The 5000-nt window shown below is 66.6% G+C and overlaps 1 protein-coding gene across 1 annotated transcript in view; it reads right to left on the bottom strand.

The window, feature by feature from the left end:
* LOC135551653 (CUB and sushi domain-containing protein 2-like) overlaps positions 1-5000 on the bottom strand; it is a 947993-nt gene that overhangs the window by 163802 nt on the left and 779191 nt on the right.

Here is a 5000-nt window from a genome sequence, read left to right as displayed (position 1 = left end):
AGGGAGGGAGGGACGGAGGGAGGGGGAGGGAGGGAGGGAGGGAGGGAGGGAGGGAGGGACGGAGGGAGGGAGGGGGAGGGAGGGAGGGAGGGAGGGAGGGAGGGAGGGAGGGACGGAGGGAGGGAGGGAGGGAGGGAGGGAGGGAGGGAGGGGGAGGGAGGGAGGGGGAGGGAGGGAGGGAGGGAGGGAGGGAGGGAGGGAGGGAGGGAGGGGGAGGGAGGGAGGGAGGGAGGGAGGGAGGGAGGGAGGGAGAGGGAGGGAGGGAGGGAGGGAGGGAGGGAGGGAGGGAGGGACGGAGGGAGGGAGGGAGGGAGGGAGGGAGGGGGAGGGAGGGAGGGAGGGAGGGACGGAGGGAGGGAGGGAGGGAGGGAGGGGGAGGGAGGGAGGGAGGGAGGGAGGGAGGGAGGGAGGGAGGGACGGAGGGAGGGGGAGGGACGGAGGGAGGGAGGGAGGGAGGGAGGGAGGGAGGGAGGGAGCGAGGGAGGGAGGGAGGGAGGGAGGGAGGGAGGGAGGGAGGGAGGGAGGGAGGGACGGAGGGAGGGAGGGACGGAGGGAGGGAGGGAGGGAGGGAGGGAGGGAGGGAGGGAGGGAGGGAGGGAGGGACGGAGGGAGGGACGGAGGGAGGGAGGGAGGGAGGGAGGGAGGGAGGGAGGGAGGGACGGAGGGAGGGGGAGGGAGGGAGGGAGGGAGGGAGGGAGGGAGGGAGGGACGGAGGGAGGGACGGAGGGAGGGAGGGAGGGAGGGAGGGAGGGAGGGACGGAGGGAGGGAGGGGGAGGGAGGGAGGGAGGGAGGGAGGGAGGGAGGGAGGGAGGGAGGGAGGGAGGGAGGGGGAGGGAGGGAGGGAGGGAGGGAGGGAGGGAGGGAGGGACGGAGGGAGGGAGGGGGGGGAGGGAGGGAGGGAGGGAGGGAGGGAGGGAGGGAGGGAGGGACGGAGGGAGGGAGGGAGGGAGGGAGGGAGGGAGGGGGAGGGAGGGAGGGAGGGAGGGAGGGAGGGGGAGGGAGGGAGGGAGGGAGGGAGGGGGAGGGAGGGAGGGAGGGAGGGAGGGAGGGAGGGAGGGAGGGAGGGAGGGAGGGAGGGAGGGAGGGAGGGGGAGGGAGGGAGGGAGGGAGGGAGGGAGGGAGGGAGGGAGGGAGGGAGGGAGGGGGAGGGAGGGAGGGAGGGAGGGAGGGAGGGAGGGAGGGACGGAGGGAGGGAGGGGAGGGAGGGAGGGAGGGAGGGAGGGAGGGAGGGAGGGAGGGAGGGAGGGAGGGAGGGAGGGAGGGGGAGGGAGGGAGGGAGGGAGGGAGGGAGGGAGGGAGGGAGGGAGGGAGGGGAGGGAGGGAGGGAGCGAGGGAGCGAGGGAGGGAGGGACGGAGGGAGGGAGGGACGGAGGGAGGGAGGGAGGGAGGGAGGGAGGGAGGGAGGGAGGGAGGGACGGAGGGAGGGAGGGACGGAGGGAGGGAGGGAGGGAGGGAGGGAGGGAGGGAGGGAGGGAGGGAGGGAGGGAGGGAGGGAGCGAGGGAGCGAGGGAGGGAGGGAGGGAGGGAGGGAGGGAGGGAGGGAGGGAGGGACGGAGGGAGGGAGGGAGGGAGGGAGGGGGAGGGAGGGAGGGAGGGAGGGAGGGAGGGAGGGAGGGAGGGACGGAGGGAGGGAGGGACGGAGGGAGGGAGGGAGGGAGGGAGGGAGGGAGGGAGCGAGGGAGGGAGGGAGGGAGGGGAGGGAGGGAGGGAGGGAGGGAGGGAGGGAGGGAGGGAGGGAGGGAGGGACGGAGGGAGGGGGGAGGGAGGGAGGGAGGGGGAGGGGGAGGGAGGGACGGAGGGAGGGAGGGAGGGAGGGGGAGGGGGAGGGAGGGAGGGAGGGAGGGAGGGAGGGAGGGAGGGAGGGAGGGAGGGAGGGAGGGAGGGAGGGAGGGAGGGAGGGAGGGACGGAGGGAGGGAGGGACGGAGGGAGGGAGGGAGGAGGGAGAGGGAGGGAGGGAGGGAGGGAGGGAGGGAGGGAGGGAGGGAGGGAGGGGAGGGACGGAGGGAGGGAGGGAGGGAGGGAGGGAGGGAGGGAGGGAGGGAGGGAGGGAGGGAGCGAGGGAGCGAGGGAGGGAGGGAGGGAGGGAGGGAGGGAGGGAGGGAGGGAGGGAGGGAGGGAGGGAGGGACGGAGGGAGGGGGAGGGAGGGAGGGAGGGAGGGAGGGAGGGAGGGAGGGAGGGAGGGAGGGAGGGAGGGAGGGAGGGAGGGGGGAGGGAGGGAGGGAGGGAGGGAGGGAGGGAGGGAGGGAGGGAGGGAGGGAGGGAGGGAGCGAGGGAGGGAGGGAGGGAGGGAGGGAGGGAGGGAGGGAGGGAGGGAGGGAGGGAGGGACGGAGGGAGGGAGGGAGGGAGGGGGAGGGAGGGAGGGAGGGAGGGAGGGAGGGAGGGAGGGAGGGAGGGGAGGGAGGGAGGGACGGAGGCAGGGAGGGAGGGAGGGAGGGAGGGAGGGAGCGAGGGAGGGAGGGAGGGAGGGAGGGAGGGGGAGGGAGGGAGGGAGGGACGGAGGGAGGGAGGGAGGGAGGGAGGGAGGGAGGGAGGGAGGGAGGGAGGGAGGGAGGGAGGGAGGGAGGGACGGAGGGAGGGGGAGGGAGGGAGGGAGGGAGGGAGGGAGGGAGGGAGGGACGGAGGGAGGGAGGGGGAGGGAGGGAGGGAGGGAGGGAGGGAGGGAGGGAGGGAGGGAGGGAGGGAGGGAGGGAGGGAGGGACGGAGGGAGGGAGGGAGGGAGGGAGGGAGGGAGGGAGGGAGGGAGGGAGGGAGGGAGGGAGGGAGGGACGGAGGGAGGGAGGGAGGGAGGGAGGGAGGGAGGGAGGGAGGGAGGGAGGGAGGGAGGGAGGGAGGGAGGGAGGGAGGGAGGGAGGGAGGGAGGGAGGGAGGGAGGGAGCGAGGGAGGGAGGGAGGGAGGGAGGGAGGGAGGGGGAGGGAGGGAGGGAGGGAGGGAGGGAGGGAGGGAGGGGGAGGGAGGGAGGGAGGGAGGGAGGGAGGGAGGGAGGGAGGGAGGGACGGAGGGAGGGAGGGACGGAGGGAGGGAGGGAGGGAGGGAGGGAGGGAGGGAGGGAGCGAGGGAGGGAGGGAGGGAGGGAGGGAGGGAGGGAGGGAGGGAGGGAGGGAGCGAGGGAGGGAGGGAGGGAGGGAGGGAGGGAGGGAGGGAGGGAGGGGGGAGGGAGGGAGGGAGGGAGCGAGGGAGGGAGGGAGGGAGGGAGGGAGGGAGGGGAGGGAGGGAGGGAGGGAGCGAGGGAGGGAGGGAGGGAGGGAGGGAGGGAGGGAGGGAGGGAGGGAGGGAGGGAGGGAGGGAGGGAGGGAGGGAAAGGAGGGAGGGAAAGAAAGAAAGAGAGAGTGAATACACATTAAATAACGACAGCAAATTTGTCTTCGTCAAGTCTTTCACATAAACTGAAAGATCACAAATGGTGAATCTGTAATATTCAAAACACACGGTCAACAAAACCCAAAATGGAAGACAACAACAACGGATCCCTAACTTTCATCTCCCTCTCCGTGACATCGCACATGGCCTCGGTACTGGTACCCCGTATTATATATTACTGGTTATCGTTATATTATTGATTTCTGTCTTTCTCCTCTCTCTCTGTATTGGCTGGAAGGGCCCCATCTCTCTGTATTGGCTGGAAGGGCCCCATCTCTCTGTATTGGCTGGAAGGGACCCATCTCTCTGTATTGGCTGGAAGGGCCCCATCTCTCTGTATTGGCTGGAAGGGCCCTGTCTCTCTGTATTGGCTGGAAGGGCCCCGTCTCTCTGTATTGGCTGGAAGGGCCCCATCTCTCTGTATTGGCTGGAAGGGCCCCATCTCTCTGTATTGGCTGGAAGGGCCCTGTCTCTCTGTATTGGCTGGAAGGGCCCCATCTCTCTGTATTGGCTGGAAGGGCCCCGTCTCTCTGTATTGGCTGGAAGGGCCCTGTCTCTCTGTATTGGCTGGAAGGGCCCTGACTCTCTGTATTGGCTGGAAGGGCCCTGTCTCTCTGTATTGGCTGGAAGGGCCCTGTCTCTCTGTATTGGCTGGAAGGGCCCTGTCTCTCTGTATTGGCTGGAAGGGCCCTGTCTCTCTGTATTGGCTGGAAGGGCCCTGTCTCTCTGTATTGGCTGGAAGGGCCATGTCTCTTTGTATTGGCTGGAAGGGCCCTGTCTCTCTGTATTGGCTGGAAGGGCCATGTCTCTCTGTATTGGCTGGAAGGGCCCTGTCTCTCTGTATTGGCTGGAAGGGCCCTGTCTCTCTGTATTGGCTGGAAGGGCACTGTATCTCTGTATTGGCTGGAAGGGCCCTGTCTCTCTGTATTGGCTGGAAGGGCCCTGTCTCTCTGTATTGGCTGGAAGGGCCATGTCTCTCTGTATTGGCTGGAAGGGCACTGTCTCTCTGTATTGGCTGGAAGGGCCCTGTCTCTCTGTATTGGCTGGAAGGGCCCTGTCTCTCTGTATTGGCTGGAAGGGCCCTGTCTCTCTGTATTGGCTGGAAGGGCCCTGTCTCTCTGTATTGGCTGGAAGGGCCACGTAAGTAAGCTGTTCACTGTAAGTCTGTTGTTTACAAAGTGTGACAAATAACATTGTTTTTTTGATTTGATGTCTTTCGTTGTGACAAATCATTCCACTATGGAGAGGAGGGCTGTGTAGTTCACAGTAGTGCACTATATAGGGAATAGGGCTCTGGTCTACAGTAGTACCACAATATAGGAATAGGGCTCTGGTCTACAGTAGTACCACTATATAGGGAATAGGGCTCTGGTCTATAGTAGTACCACTATATAGGGAATAGGGCTCTGGTCTATAGTAGTACCACTATATAGGGAATAGGGCTCTGGTCTATAGTAGTACCACTATATAGGGAATAGGGCTCTGGTCTATAGTAGTACCACTATATAGGGAATAGGGCTCTGGTCTATAGTAGTACCACTATATAGGGAATAGGGCTCTGGTCTATAGTAGTACCACTATATAGGGAATAGGGCTCTGGTCTATAGTAGTACCACTATATAGAGAATAGGGCCTTGG

Source organism: Oncorhynchus masou, chromosome 13, assembly GCF_036934945.1.
Source record: "Oncorhynchus masou masou isolate Uvic2021 chromosome 13, UVic_Omas_1.1, whole genome shotgun sequence".
In the NCBI taxonomy this organism is placed as follows: Eukaryota; Metazoa; Chordata; class Actinopteri; order Salmoniformes; family Salmonidae; genus Oncorhynchus; species Oncorhynchus masou.
The sequence above is the reverse complement of the archived record's forward strand: the minus strand, read 5'-3'. Positions and strand labels throughout refer to the sequence as shown.